Raw genomic sequence first — 16,936 nt, 5'->3', positions numbered from 1 at the left:
TAGCATCTAATAGGGTTATACATAAACATCAACATCTGCCTCCCTCTAACTTAAGATGGGGGTGTCACTGTGAATAAGGATTAATCCTGGTGAGATGCCCACTATAGACTTGCTGTAAAACTCAATTTGGTCACTTTTCTGTTAGTTTAATGCATGCACATTAACAATGTTTAAACTGAAAGCCAGGATGCCATCATCTTATTGTCAGCATTTACATGCACTAGTGCAGCAGTAAAAACAGTGGATGTGAGCTGATTTAGCTTGCTGGAAGCAGGGTTTTTTTCCCCCTCAAACTACTCACTGGGTGACAAGCCTTTTCTCAGTAAACAGGAAGCTGCAGCCACTTAATGACACATTAGTGCCACAGACAGGGTTAATGCTTTGACAAACACTGAGGTAAGAGAGTAATTGTTCCACTGGGCCCTGTGTTTAGTGATGATAGTGCTCGCTTATGTTCCTCGTTGGTCATGATAAAAGTCTATAAGTGAGACCATCCAGACAACTGGCTGCTTCAGGTAAAAAATGCCTGTTATTAAGTAGCTAGCATTTAAATGAAATCATAATAATGATGTATCTGTTTTCAGAGGGATTCTGTTTAAATGAGATTTAAATATATGATAAGTTGTATACTGTAAAGCAAACTCAAAATGCAGTTAGGAGCTAGACCTGAAAGGTAAGAAAGTGCAGTTTGAAGTTGGGCTTCATCTTCATAGATTTAAAGAGTATGAGTTCACATTTGAGAGTATGAGAGTTCACAAAGGAGGCCACCATGTCTCAACGGGGCTCAAGTGCCATTTCATATCATTTATTTTGTACATTGAGATCCACCAGCCAGCTGAGTTCCTACCAGGGATATGATGCTAGCCACATCTCCCTTAATTCATCGGAGCAAACCTGCACTCTCTTATTATGATATGTTGAGCTGATTTGCGTCAGAGTATCAAACTTATCATTTCCTTTGAAAGGGTTTTTTTGGACCCGTTTTTTGTAGTGCTGCTCTGACCTATCACGTCCCGGGCTTCAAGTGTGTTCTCCCTCTCCTCTGTGTTCTCTGGTTTATTTCCTAGCAGTTCTTCTTCCAGTTTCACGCCCTTAATGACCTACTTGACCACTCACTCTGCAGCTTGCCTGCTCTCACACTCACCTGGGGCTGTGATTCGAAAATACCCAGCTGAGCTCCAAAACATGACTGGAGTCCCTCATGGAGTCTCTCCTGTCTCACAGTCAGCTGGAGGTAACGGCCTCACTGCACTCACAGAGTGGCTTTACAGCTCCCCCTTAAGAGCTCACATTATCTTTTTTCAAGATAACCTTTTCAATTTTAACAGAAATGTTTTGTTCACATTAACAGAACTCTGTTTAACTGTTTCATGTCTGTAAATGTATACATGACTCTTACAAAACAGTAAATGCAAAAAATAGAATGAATATGTGTGTGCTTGCTTGTGTCTGTGTGTGTGTGTGTGTGTGTGTGTGTGTGTGTGTGTGTGTGTGTGTGTGTGTGTGTGTGTGTGTGTGTGTGTGCACGTAATCAGGTAAAATATACCTCAGCATAGTTTACTGCACACTGCTACTGACGCACAAGCACAGCAACCTAACACATTTCTACATCATTATTTCCACTGCGTACACAGTAGACAATCATGCAGTGAGTCTATTTAAAAAGATGGTACGTGTTGCTAACCTTCTAAACTACCTTGTGTCATATACTCATGGAAATACAGGTATGTAAGTACCAGACATGTCATAGTGAAACCAGCTATTGTATATGCACCTACCAAAGTAAGATACTAACATACAAAGGGCTCCTGACTCAAACATTTCTGAATAATAGCCACCCATTCAGCTTAATCCCCTGCCTGAATTACAGTACAGTGTCATAGCAAAGTCTCGAAGCTGACACTGTCACGGACCTGGATGAGGTATGAGGCAAAGGTAGTGCTGCTGCGTCATCATCTGCCCGGCATGTCTGGTCCATGCTGCAGGCCACAGCGCTGACCTCGTCAACATCCTGCCGCCTACATGTGTCTCAGCACTAATCATTGCTGGCATGGCCTCTGCCTGGCTGGCTGTGTGTATCTCCGCACTGATGAAAATAGCTCCAATGCTGGCCAGAAGAGCCTGAGGGAGCTCCCTTATCTGTCTGTCCGGCTGAAACAAGGAGAGCGGAGGGGAGGAGCCAGAGTAGAAAGAGCGAGAAAGTGGGGCATGGCAAGCATTAGAGATGGGCTGAAAGTGACCCTTTTTAGAACATAGTCAGAGGCCAGTGCCCAAGCAATCACTTTGAACAAAACAGCCCTAGCTTTCGATATGTAACAGCTCTTGGAATCATGGGTCCTCTTAATAAGAAAAATGAATCAGAGTTCTTTTATCTGCTTCTCTAGATTCCGTGGGATGATCATTAAAAGAAGAAGTTTCAAAGAAGCTCTTGCTGAGGTTGTGTGATTTCACTTGAAAAATCTTTATTCTCTAGTTTCCTTGCAATTTAATCAATCATGCTAACAATAGCAAGGATAACCTTTTTAAAACAAATTTTGGAAACTAACGCAAGTTTGCAAAAGCTGTCGGGAGCTGAACTGTGTTCATGAGAGATCCAAGAACAGGGGGAGGACTGGCATCTACTGTGTGGACACAGAGAAAAGCAGTGTGATATTGCTCACAGACAAATCCATACCTCCCTTGATTAGTGTATAATGCTGTATGTCATAACCTGTATTAACATGTATGATTGGATGACTCAGATGCTGCTAGTGGACATGGTCAGTGGAGATGTTCCTGTTTGTGGGAGCTGGGAGAAGCTCTCAGCTTTGCTGGATTAATCAGCATGGCTGAGCACTTAAAGAAGGAAGTGTGTTGCTTTTAAACTTCCAGAAGTGTCCGACTGGCCTGATTAAGCCTGTAGCACCCAAACGCACAGGGCCTATGAGATGCACTTTAAGTAGCAGCAAGCTTAGAGGGATGTGCTGTATTAAGAATGGGTAGCCTGCCCAAGACTGAGGAAAACCAATATTTCTTAAATCTATGGTGAATGTATTTTTCATAAAGAGGCTCATTCATTCGTGATCTCTTCATTTCATCAAGTGGGCTAAGTCAAGGGTGGCATGCCATTCGTTATGATGCCAAAACACAAAGCCAGCCTAAAAGATTTAATCCGAGATAACTAGGATGGCCAGTTCTTAGTAGCCATTGGTAGACTTCTGCTGCACCAGTAAAACATCACTAGCTATATATGATCTCAACGATGCTTGGGTCATTACTAAGTCAAGATTATTGAATTATTCAAAGAGCTGAACACCACAGAATGTTCAACCTATATTCTTGTAACTCTGAATTCTAGTCCAGAAGTAGAGCACACGAGAAAACTCGACAAACCACGTCCTCCGTTGAGTGAGCAGCAGTCCCCTGCCTGGGCAGGCCAATAATCAAATTCACATACAGGGTGATTCACCCGATCGCTTGCGTGCCTTTTGCCAGTCCTGCACCGTTATCACGCCTGGCGGAAAGGGGGAGGGAGTAAGGATGATCTGCTCCTCGCTCCTCCCTCCAGACCACACCGGGGACGGTAGTAGAGGACTGGCCCGGTGACTCATGCTCCTGCAGCAGGCCTACTCTCTCTTACCTGCCAGACAGATCATCGGCTTCAGTCATATCGAGCACTTGACAATTAAAGAAAAAAGAAAAACATAGAAATAGCTGAAAAACTGGATGCATCAGAAATCAGGATTTGTTGCATAAGGAGCCCCAGTGTTAATTATATTACCCAAAGATTCCTCCAATTCTAGAATTATACTCCTACTTATTTGCATTTGATGACACAAAGAAATTTTATTAAATATTCTTTTTTATATTTCCCTTAATACTAATTTCCAAATCTACTCATCACTTCAGTCATTTAGTGGGTCAGTCACAGCACAGCTGTCCCTTGTGTGACACGTAGAAACAGTTACAGCATCATTAGAAATGACTTGGTTCATTTTAAGCTTTCCTCTCTCTCAGCTTCAGTATAGGAGCTATTTGTTGGGACCAGACTGTGGCTGTTGTTGATATTAACTTATGTTACTAGTAACCATCTGTGTCATAGAGCCATTAATTAGGCACTCAATTGACAGCCACTCATTTGCAATAATGGGGAGAGGCTGTTCAGATCCATACTGCGTTCCTCCTCAAGGTTAACCACACATTGTCTTTATATATAGTTTGCTCCCAGTGATGACATCACTTTGTGTGCAGTTGAAGGAAGTATATATTAGGACACTGAGGTATAATGTGGAATATTACCTTATCTGTAAATCAATGCATCGGCGTAATTTGAAAGTTAGTAGAATAGAAAGCTTGAGAGCTGCAATGTTTTATTGCTGAGAATCAAAATGTGTCATTCTTCCAGTGATTTAGATATGTAATTCATGCACCTCCCTCTAAATTACATCTGGTTAAGAAGTGATGGCACAGAAAAGCATGTGATGGACATACAATGCAGGGTGAATTCCTGTTTTTTTCCCATTGCCTCCGGTTGCACCTGTGTGGGTAATGACCAGTGTTTGTGATTGCTGCTGGCTCCGGTGGGGAGTCCTCTCTCTTTCTCTGCTTGCTGTGTTTGCCAACTCTATGAATGAGTCTCATGCACTCTTGCACCTCCTCTGAGACAGGCAGAAGGCGGTTGTTGCCATGGCAGCCAGGCACCTGATTGTGTCCTTGCCAATAGGGATTCCCCATTCATAACTGACTGCGTTGTTAGAATTCATAATGTGTGTGTGTGTGTGTGTGTGTGTGTGTGTGTGTGTCTGTGTGTCTGTGTGTCTGTGTGTCTTGTATGATTTGAAAAGCATGCCATGGGGACATGAATAAAAGCAAATTTTGCATTTTTGTAGTTTTGGCATGCACATATGTGTCTATTAGCTGTGCATCTTCCGTCTTTGCAGTGATGTATATTTAATTCATCGTGTCTGTGTCTGTGTGTTTCAGGTGTTCGTGTGTATGGTTGGCCTGGAAGGGGGAGGCTCCAGCTTCCCTCCCATGATACTCTAGGGAGGAGAATGAGTCAGGAGTGAGTCAGAGAGATGAAGTCTCCCTACTCCCTTGCTCTTTCTCTATTTCTCACTCACTCTCTCACTTACTCTATCACTCACTTTGACTCCATCCCTCCCTCACTCTCTCACTCTATCCTTTCCCTTGCAGAATGTCCTTTTTCTTGCCCTACATTCAAACACACACACACACACACTTTCACTCTACACATAGCCACTCATTCATATGTAATTGTTGACACACAGGAAGGAGGAGAGAAGGATTGGACAGAGCTTTTCCATCATGGCTGAGGTTCTGTCCTGCACAAATGTTAATAATTGTATTTTTCTGTTCACCACATGGCCATGCTGTCTCTGAATATGTATAATGCTTTCACAATTACTTATTATTCTCTCCTGTCCTCTGAATTGATATTCTCGCTTTGAGGTCAGCACCCTCTCACTCACTCATCTACATAAACCTTTGAGGCTTTATTGTATCTAACTGCATCACTAGAGTCCTTGACAGGAGCTTTGGTCCACCCCAACCCCTTTTTTTAACATTTTCCCCTACAGTTTTTGCCCTTGATACTTATGTGGATTTAATTCTTTCATTTTTTCATGCTATTTTACCTCATTCTTTCTGCAGATCCACTGATACCTGTCCAAGCATGAGATTCCTTTTAATCTGTAACTGTCATCTCCCCACCACTGTGATCAATCTTCTTGTTGTTCATACTGATGTTGCTGTTTTCCCTGCCTGACAGGCCATTCATCTGACTCACTGCACTCTGGCTCACATCCTCAGCAGCTTCCCAGATGTGATTCCACATGATCCCATGTGATCCTACGTAAAATACCACATTCTGGCCTTGCCTCACATCACCACCACTCAGATCTGATGTCGCATCCAGCTTTAGAATCATCGCTCAAATCGTTGTCAGCCTCTCTCAAACAGAGTGCATTGCCATGGCTTGTTTGACAGGTAGTACTCTATCTCCTGCTACAGCCTGTTGTAGATGGAGTTGTGTTTTGGAGCTGGGTTTCTTTCTGACTGGTTACTCTCCTCATCAGTCCTCCGTAAGCATCAGATGGCTCGGCTCATCCCAAGGTTTCGCTTGGGCTGTTGTGGGCAGCTTTCTGCATGCATACTGAGATGCAGTGCATGGATGGCCACCCTGGCCAAAATCTTGCAGTTCTAGACTCTGCTGACAGCTGGCTGCTTGCCTTAGCTTTGGGTCCTCCCTCTACCTTGGAGTGTCTACCTCGGGTGTGAAGGAGCAATGTGTATAATGGCTATGGGAAATGTGATATTTTGTGACGTAGGAGACCTAAATAGACAGTGCCACTGAGTATGTCCAGAGTGTGAAAATAAGGCTCTCTTTCCTTCTCTCTCACTCTTTCTTTCTCTGTCCTTCATTTACACCATTACATTGTATACTGAATGTCCCAATAAATGCAGGATATATAGGACAGCTTGTGTACAAAGAAATAAGTGGGTTAGACAGAAATAAGTGGCTTACACACTTGCATATCTTATATGAGTCTCATTCCTAGATGAATCATAGCCACGGCCAGCCACCTCTGTTCTGCCAGTGTTGCTAGGCCAGTGTTCTGCCAGTGTTGCTAGGCCAGTGTTCTGCCAGTGTTGCTAGGCCAGTGTTCTGCCAGTGTTGCTAAGCCAGTGTTCTGCCAGTGTTGCTAGGCCAGTGCACTGCTAGTGGTCTAGACTCTAATGATGTTAATCAGGAGTCTTTTTAGCATAACCTGATTTCCCTGCTGCCTTCTCTTATTGGATGGCAAATGTGTCAGTTTTAGGCAAGAGAGCATGTGAGTTATCAGGCCATCTCCCACCTGTCTCCCATCAGACTCCCACCTGTCTCCCACTTGTCTCCCATCCGACTCCTACCTATCTCCCATCTGTCTCCTGTCAGACTCCCATCTGTCTCTTATCTGTCTCCCTTGTGATTCCGACCTGTCTCCCACCTGTCTCTTGTCTGCCTCTCATCTGTCTCCCATCCAAAACTGACAGCTCCCCATGACTCCTTGCATGTATGAAAAGCTTTGCTCCTTATCCTGTCCATGGTCACAAGTGAAATAAGAGGGAGCTTAGTAATGCCGGAAGTCTTTCGCCTCTCCTGGTCATGGAGATCGATCCATTCACTGGTGAACATGTTCTCACTGATTATGTCACCTGCTTCAGAGTGATCTGCCTCCTCTAATGGTCATTTGTTTTCCTCACTCATTTATCAGCTGATTACCTCCCCCAGTCCATTAGTTGCTCTTTCCACTTATTACATGTGCTACATTAAAAGCCTAAGTGATGTTTGATTTGAATATGCCTGCATCTGTCTTAGTGTTGAGTGACTCAGTCTTGAAAAATTGATGAGAGACTGCATGTCTCATTGGCATTATTTTCTGCTGGAAAATTACATGTCTTGATATTGCTGGTCCTGTACTTTGGTCAGCATTGCATAACCACAGTTGCGTCACCAGGTAGAAGTTTGCTGTGTGCGCTGATGTTAACCAGTTTGTCACGAGATGTTGGCACTCTTAGTAAAGGCCTGGCCCTTTCTCTCTGTCTGTCTCTCTCTATTTCTCTCTATTTCTGTTGCTCTCTCTTTTTTTTCTATCTGCTTGTATCTTTTTCGGTCTTCTTCTCTTGCCCTATCTGTCTCTATTACCCCAACCTCTCTCACACAGCCTGCACAAGAATTTATAATATAACGTTCTGTTTTGTGTGAGACCAATCACGTGCATTCACTTAGAAGGGCTCTGTCCAGGGATTTTTGAGACAGCATTACAAAGTGGACCGAATCAGGAGCACTGGAGAAGTGGACCGAATCAGGAGCACTGGAGAAGTGGACCGATTCAGAACCACTGGAGAAGTGGTCCGATTCAGGAGCATACTTCATAGCAGAGCAGCAGACACCTGCTCCCCCTCCCCACAGAAGACAGGACCCTTCTAGAAGTTTCTGCGCATGTGTGGGTGAGTGCTTAAACTTCCTGTTATGTGCCCAAGGCAGTAGGCATGCCACCTCCCCTCCCTCACACATACATGCACCCGTGTGTGTTAGCTGCAGTATGAGTCAGCACATGCTGGGTGCTGACCTTGGCCACGCCTGCTCCCAGAGCGCTTCTCACTGCCCGGGCAAACAGGGGCACTCTCCCATGGTGCCACCCAATCTGTCATGGGCATTGTATGCATTCCAGTCTAGAGGTGCTTCCACACACTCCTCAGTAGAATAGCTTCTCATATTGTAATAGAGACCAAGCAGAACAAATTTGAATTGATGAAGTTGCCTGATGTTCGTTGAGTTCATGAGGTTTGATGGGTTTACAAACATTCTACCTAGACTCTGAATGAATGAAAAGCTTTTTCCTTTTTAGATTCAAATCTGAATACAATACACTATAACCCAAAAAAAGCAATGCAAGAGAAATGGCAATCTTGAGTTAGGGACAGTTTCTGTAGTTCATCAAAGTTCCCGTCGTTACCAGAACATTTTTAGTTTATGCCATTACACATCTCTCTCCTCTTGTTCTGTGACTTCCTTCCTACATCCTGAAGGAAGACAAGAGAGCTGAAATAGTTTAATAATTGATATCCTCCCACATTCTTACGAGACAGGGACCCTTCTCTGCTGTTCCCTATGCTCCTTTTTCCATCATTTCCACCCTATCTCCTTCCTACCCATCAAGACTGCTTGACAAACCTCCCCATACTGTCCAGACATCCAGACTGCCTGTCAAGACCTCCATCTTTCCCAGACACATCCAGCCATACTACGTGTGCATATCTCCCCATTCTGTACAAATATCCTCATCCAGACTTGCCCATTACTCAGCTGTGACCTGCATCTAACCTGTAGGCTTATGTTGTTCACACATTTTTTTATTCCACTTTGCTTACACCCATGTAGAGCACAAGGAGAGCTTCCATTTAGATGAGATTTGTGGTAGTTGTGAGGCCTTTGAAATGCACTGTGGTGGTCACGTGCATTGGAATGTGCTGTGGTGGTCATGTGCTTTGGAACACACTGTGATGGTCACGTGCTTGGAATACACTGTGGTGATTACATGCTTGTTCTGCTCATAGAGCCTGGTCTTAAAACCCTGCAAACTGAGCAGATGCGATCTGACCTCTTTTTGTCCCCCTCTGTTGCCTTGGAAACAGGTCAGTTTGTGGAATGCCACAGGAGCTTCAATCAGGCTCGGCTCAGCCACACCTTTCCATATTTAAAGATTGCAGTATGTCAGAAAGAGTGTGAGGCAACATGCTAATCGATATCAACATGTGGTCGATAACATAATTGCCCGGCAGAATGGATGGACATGCAGGTGAGAGAGACAGCAGGTGAGAGTGGCAGCTGCAATTGTGCTGACGCATCGGCCGGCGCGTGGGTGCCGATCCGTTTCCGTCGTTGTGTCGCGTTCACACGGGTCAGCTTTCTGCCTCTACCTCAAACAGCGCTGGACTCCGCTCATCTGGCCAGCGCTTATCTGTCATTAGCCAAACATGGAGATCAGAGCGAGCCGCCTGCCCGCAGCTACGCTGCCCTCCTGTGTTTGCCATTCACTGTTTGTGCTGCTCACACAGGATGTTCAGTAATTGCACTTAGAGAACGACGCCGAGGCGCTAGAGGACGACCACCGGCAGGACATTCTGACAGTGCTGATAACAGAGCACCGAGCCCAACTTTAGTCAGCCAGTGACACAACCAATGACACATCTGCACAACAAAGATATTCAGAGACTGATGAGCTACACCGGAAATTATTCACCCATTAATTTCTTCTCTTCTTTGCCATGATAAGAATTAGCTCACACCACACTGGCTATCGAATAGCTGTCAGGAGAGAGCAACAAGAAGATTTCCTAAGGTTGCATACTTAATGAAAACTCTCATGAATACCATCTTGTTCTTCCTTGAAGTGGTTGACCTGAGCTAAGTAATAAACCTAATGCCTCCAAAGCACGTCATCAGATGACAAATGAGTGACCTGTTTTACAGCACTGAAGTATTCAGGAACCAGTGTTTCATATGCTGGCCCTGACTGGCACTTACACACATATACAAAAGCTCTGTAAAGCATATTATAACATTAGAATTATGAAATACGAATACTATTTTACAAGATATATTTAGATGAATAAAGCCTCTGTCATTAACAGTATATTTTTCATTTATGCCTCCTTTATCAAACTTTGCATTTATCGCATACCAATTTTTTATTGTATGAATATGGAATTTAAATGTAAAAGTAGCACATGTTTTATAAGTGTAATACATATGTAATAGTTCTAGTGCTTTTACAGCCATTTTGAATATGGGTGGTGGGAGCGTGGCGACTCATTTGGCTGTAAGTGTGTTTGTGCAGAGCCTCCAGTAGCCTAGCACACTACCCTTCCTCTGCAGCACTTCAGGGCATCTCACAAGCTCCCACTACAGTGCTCCACATGACTGAGAGAAAAAAGCATGTGAGCTCTCGAGTGCCATGGTAACGGCGATTCCAGGAGCACGGCAGCAGCCAAAGACTACCAGAGGATCTGTGATCTATATGCGGTGCCCTCTCAAAGATCCCAATCCTGATCCTAATCCCGGCATGCTGAGTTCCTTAATGGGAAATTAGCGGGGCACGGAAACTGCACATCTATGCTCTCATTATGCATAAGGCTTTTAGGGAGGCAGCCCCCCCCCCCCCCCCAACACACACTCACACACACACACACACACACACACACACACACACACACACAAACAAAAAAAAACTGCTGGACACTGGATGCTTGGCAGAAGTTCAGCTAATGGGTAGGTGTGATGTTTACTTCAGGAACACCTCAGGTTCCTTGTAGAGATGGAGCCCAGCTCAGCTGTGCCACACATGAATCATCATTGTTCAGCTGTTGTATGGTGTGGCCTAATCACAAAACCCTTGCCACCAGGAAGCACACAAACAAGTGAGCTATTTGTTGCACACAGAGCAAGTAAGTGTACCCCATCATCATTGTCTAGAACATTTTAGTAATTGGACATCAGCTTAATTTAGGCGAAGGGGGCGGTGGGGTGGGTTTAGGTCAACTTAGCTGTGCCAAAACCTACAGGATGAAATTCCGTACCTTGTCCACTTATACCCTTCAATGCAATGAGGATCTAATACGAGTCAGTACACTTCTAAAAATGTCATAGCATGATGCAGTGTAGTGATTATTTACATGGTAGTATATGTCAGTTGTCTTACCATTTAATAGTGCCAGTATTACTTCCTTCTCCTCATCAGGAAGCACATCCGTGCAGTACATAGCATGCTGCCTCTGAAGCTGTCAGACTGATCTGGACTGTCCCCCGAAGGTGGGAGCTATATTTGAACGTTTAATCAGAAGTGCGATGACTATCTGCGGAGAGACCTGAAATGTGTCATAAAGCAGAGTGAGGAATATGCCTCACCTGCTGCATGTGTGCTTTTAAAGTCTGAGGTCCTGAGAACCCTGTCAGTGTTCAGGTGCTGCTCCATGGTAAAGCAGGGGTGGCACGGTGGCAGGAGAGTGGGCCAGGTCACACATCCCTGAGGTAGGGAGAGGAGGTAACTCACTGAGGCTGTTCACACTGTGGTTTTAGTTTTGTGATTCTGACATGGGTTCTTGAACATGTTTGCCACTAATCATGAACTGCTTGACCTGTAGTGTTATAGCATTGCTAATGCCGAACATTATTAGTGACATAATGAAGTGTTGCTGCTTAGTCAGAGGGTATATAGAACCAGAGCATGTGCTGTGAATGGAATCCTGTTCTGGCCTTTCAGAGGCTGTAACCAAACATCTGCCCGTTCAGATATATAACACCCCTGGTGACTTCCACCCTTGGCTGCAGCAAGCAGGATGACACACCCCAAACACGGCATACGAACACCAGCACATTCTTCAGTTCCACCTGCAGATTTTTCCTACGTCCCATGCTACTCTCGGTTCTGCTAAGCCTTACTGTTTCAATGCTCAGTATCTTTTGCTGTGTGCAGCAGGACTGTTTCATGCAGAAATCTCCCCATAGTCTCCCCAAAAGCTCCCCATAGTCTCCCCAAAATCTCCCCATAGTCTCCCAAAACCATCAACTTCTTCTTTGTGCATTCAAAAGGGGCTGCAGTAGTTTGCGTATATAGACATCAAGGAGTACCCTCTTTTTCTGAGAAACAACAATGGCGCCTGGAATATCTTTCCTTCTCTCTCTCTTTCTCTCCCCCCCCTTCTCTCTCACTTTCCGTCTCTCTCTGCTTCTTCTTTTCTGGCTCATAGCAACCATAACTGCTTAGCAACGGCTGGTGGGAGGCAGGCGGATGGCTGCTGTTTGTGTACTAGGTTGTTGTCATGCAACTCTCATCGCTCAGCAGCAGGGATGCACACACTGAATCCTCAAAGGAAGGGTTTTTCCTTGGAGCCATGGACAAGCAGTCTAATACTACATTTAGACCTCTACTTAACATACACTAGGAGTGCATTCACCCTTTCTGGAGCAGGAAATTAACAATTATTTCACCACATTTCTATTCTGTGGAATAGAAAGGTCATCTCAATGACATATAGCATAATTTCATTTGTTATGCAACTGCAATGTGTATGTTATTTAAAATAAAATATTAATATGAATAATTTAGTGTATGCAGCACTGTAAACTAGTGGAGGAGCATATACAAAATGAGAACAGAATTCTTTCATTCTTGCAATTCTTTCATTCTTGCAATAGGTCAAACCTGTATTGCTTTGGAAGACAGAATTCTGTGCTATACAATAACCACCTGTACAATCCTAGATTCTACAATCCTAGCTTGCTGCAAGCATCTTTGTTAAGATGTTATGTAAGGCAGTTTTGTTTTGTGTATCTGTGTCCCAGTAAATGAGAAATCTGTGAAATGTAAACGATTCACTTAGGTCTGAGTTTTTTAAAGGGAGGTTATTGTTCAACACACATGACCCACGCACCTCAATTTTCTATTCCGTTCTTTGGACCAAATAGCAAAATGGCTTCATATACACACAAGCACACACACACACATTCACACACACTCGTGTGAATGTGTGTGTGTGTGTGTGTGTGTGTGTGTGTGTGTGTGTGTGTGTGTGTGTGTGTGAAACATCCTCCCACCACATAAACTGTGAAATCTTGAGACCAGTGTTTCATGTTATACAGTGACTAATACAACATGAGTCATGGACAGTCTAATGTGGCCAGACACTCACTCCATTCTGTTCATTTTTAATGGATCAAGGAATATGGTTCTTGCAGTTCTGCACTGATAGACTTTCCCCTTTGTAAGTGCCTTCATACATTACCATCCAGCTTAAAGTCTGGGTTAGCCCTCATAAGGTCAGCAGACTTCATGTCAGCGAGGGGGTGTCATGAACAGACAAATAGTGGCTTTATAAGCTCTCACATCCTCCTGACCTTCCACTTGGAAGGGATCTAGGAGGGGCCGGGGGAAATAAGAGCCCCTCTCCCATGTTATGTTTGGTGTGTCTCTTTCTCTACTTCCCCTGACACAGGAGGTGGAGGAGGAACCAGATGTCCCTACAAAGGGACGCCACCCCCCTCCCCCTTTTAATTGTCACCACTAATTAAAGTGTCTCAGGTATCACCTGCTCTGTAAAGCACAAGAGCACTATTCATATGTTAATCTTATGAGGAAGACTCAACAGGATATACTTTGGTGCCAGTCAGGAACTAGTAATGCAGACAGCCTGTTAATTGCTCTATTTTGTCCCGCCTGACTACGAACTTGACAGACCTTGTCTTCAAATTACAGATGGATTGTTTATTGACACACTACACATGATCGTCCACTAATGCAGAAAATGTAGAATTTAACAATGGCAACATTGTTAGACAGACATAGTTGCTCTTTGCCATTTTGCCAGTCCAGAACATCAGGGCTTTCGTCAAAATTTAATTATGTAAATTTTAGCTAATCATTTACTTTTTACTGAATGTCTTGTGACTCTAAGTGACTTTAGCAGTAACCTCTATTGTGTTCCAATTCATATCATCTCTGACATACAGAGAGGCATTGGTCTGGTAGGATGGGAGGGAGAGTCCTCCCATGTCGTCACTCTTCACGTTCATTTAGCTGTTCCTGTGAGTCTATGTAACACTTTGTAAATGAAGTGTGCCTCATCGCTCGGAGAGAAAGTTCCTGCAGGGTGCATGCAGCGAGCGAGCCAGGCAGGCAGCAGGCGCGTGCACTTAGTATCCGTTCAATTCCATTATCAAACATCCAGTTGGCTTCTTGTGGGGCGCGGATACCAGAACACCAGCTAACATGCAGCTCCCAGCACACATCAAGAGAGACAGACCTTTACTCTACCAGTCAGCAGCTCTTAATTGAGTTAGATTCTGTGTGTGAATTATCTTAGTAAGATTAGTGTACATAATCTTATTTGTCTAAAGTAGTTACTATGTTCGGTATTAGTGTACTATTTCTTGTAAATAGCTCACATATGTGGTAGAGTCCGAGTGCAGGTTTTGATTCAATCAGCAGCTGTCATTTCTAGGGCAGAGCAGCCCAAACGGTGGATAATGAGGCCATTTAATTTAGTCTGCCAGAAACCAGGGGTGTTATTTAAAAGATAGTCCACGAGCATACATCCAAAAAAATAAAATTCATCATTTTTACAATAGTGGTCATTATAGAAAAAACAAATAGTATGCCCACATAACTTAATTTTTCAATCTACATTCCTTTTTTATTTGTTGTGTACTATTCTGTGATTGGGCTCCTGGCCAACCCCAACATCCATGACAAAATAAAAGGTGTGTTCTAAAAATGTGACACATTTATTTACAAAGTGTTTGGGACAAGCACATTATTACATCATATTTGCTTCTTGGTTTGTGCAGTGTGCTCTAACATTGCTACAAACCTTGTAGTAAATCACTTAAGGACCTGAAACAGCACATTTTTCACTGACTGTGTGCTGAAAGGGGAGACTAATTTGTTCTGTTCTTTTCTCGATTCTTGTCCCGTTCCATTACACAGAGCCGAAGGCGGGTGATAGGGTGGAGCACTGGGGCTTAGAGAAACCATCCATGCAAACACCCTAAAATGAATCGAACATTCAGTGCAGTGAGGCCAATCATTCATCAGTCAAACAACATGGCTGACTTATCTATTATTACAGAATATGAATGGAATTCTCAAGAATGTTGCTGATAGTTGCACTAGAGTCAGTCCATCACAGCGCTCTGCCTAGATGCCTGATGTAGTTGAATACCTTTTTTCATGTCTGTCTGTGTTTGTGTTAGACTGAAATGCACTTTATTTTAAGGATTATGGGTATTAAAATTAAGCTATTTTCTTTGTTATTTGTTCTCACAAGTAATTTCCTCAACTTCTCAAGATGAACTGCTTAATGAATCATGTACATAAATGCTACCATGAATTAATTACTAAAATAAATGAATCACCAATTACTGAGCTCTAAGCATTCTCTCTCTCTCTCTCCCTCTCTCTCTCTCTCTCTCTCTCTCTCTCTCTGTGGACAGCCACTGCTGTCAGTCCAGCCTATTACTCATAGGGTCCCACGAACATCTCTGTAATTGCATCATTTTTCATTCCCAGAGCCTATGCGCCCTCCTGTCTCCTCAATCAACAGCAGCTATTAATTGAAGAACTACTTATTCCAGGACCTCCAGGATGACTGATACAGCAACTGCATCTCTGCATGAATTTGTACATTTCGATTCATTCAAACTGATTTCACTATATCTTGTAGTGACTGATTGTCATAATCTACTCAGTGGCAATATCACTGCCACAAGGGGGCTCAATGACATGTTACTGTATAGTCCACAGCCCAAAGCAAGAAGTTTGTAATAGCAAGCAATTAATCACTTGGAGGAACAGGCAAGCTTATTCTAGCGGGTGAGCTTATGTACCACACTGGTGAGCTGTTCAGACAAATCACTGTTGTCAGTACTCAAGATGGAGAGTGGAGGGTCTTGATGAATTGATAGTGGTTAAAAAGTCATAATATTTCCTAAAGGGTACACAGATGAGGACCTTCAATCTACTACTGAAGGGTTAAAAGATTTTAAATAAGAGTATGAGAAACTGTTAACTGTATGTTAACAATAACCTATTATTTATCTTTTTATCATAGTTCTCATCTTTCCAACTCAGTGTACGATTGTGATATAATAAGTAAGCTGCCAAATTAACCATTGTATTTCCTAAAATGTGTATTTGAATTAAAGCATAATCACAAAGTTCCTCTGATTATGAATATGTCCATTATATTCTCTATTGTATGCCAGCTTTGTTATAATGACCTTAGGCTAGTGAAAACCCATCCCTAACCCTGTGAGCTGCTTTGTAAGGCGTCCTCTGGAGCTCTGTACTGCCACACCATTATCAGGTGCATCCAGCACAGATGGAATATAAGAAGTCTGTCTCACAGCGGAAATATGCATGTCCACACTCATGCATGTGCTCTGACCTCTGCACTGACCTCTGCACTGATTCACATGGTCAGGAAACGCACGTCTTTAGCTGGGTAGGGAAAGAGGATTGTCAGGCAGGCACTAAGTCTCAACAAAAGGGCACTTGTTTGTATAGCCTTGATTCTGTCCATGTTGCCGACTAGAGTGCAGATATTTGAGTCTGACGACGTCTCATTCCCTGTTCAGAACCTTAATATATCTCAGTCTGGCTACATTGTTATGAAATAAATGATGAATCAGTAGGCCTAATGTGAATAAATGTAAATGAAAATTGCTTTTGGTCACATAGTATTAAACAGGCCCTGATTTCTTGTCTATCTATTGGCCATTTGATTCCATGCCAGGATGGAAACAAAACAATCTGAAGAACACTTTCTTTTTCATCAGTTGTATGATATTTCGTGCTGGCAATTGTGAGCTCTGGGGATGTGCAAACATCTCTAA

General features: G+C 43.4%; 1 long non-coding RNA gene across 2 annotated transcripts; it reads left to right on the top strand.

Moving 5' to 3' along the window:
* Positions 1-1,024: 1,024 nt before the first annotated feature.
* On the top strand, positions 1,025-16,261 carry LOC145659024 (uncharacterized). Of its 2 annotated transcripts, none has more exons than XR_014124994.1 (3): positions 1,025-1,234; positions 4,963-7,992; positions 15,612-16,261. It is a non-coding gene; the product is annotated as an uncharacterized LOC145659024 (long non-coding RNA). The 2 variants fall into 2 exon arrangements; XR_014124993.1 differs by having other exon boundaries at positions 15,536-16,261.
* The last annotated feature ends 675 nt before the right edge of the window (positions 16,262-16,936 follow it).

The sequence above is a fragment of the Electrophorus electricus genome, chromosome 8 (assembly GCF_041902795.1).
Source record: "Electrophorus electricus isolate QZ-2024a chromosome 8, ASM4190279v1, whole genome shotgun sequence".
NCBI classification, from domain to species: Eukaryota; Metazoa; Chordata; class Actinopteri; order Gymnotiformes; family Gymnotidae; genus Electrophorus; species Electrophorus electricus.
The sequence above is the reverse complement of the archived record's forward strand: the minus strand, read 5'-3'. Positions and strand labels throughout refer to the sequence as shown.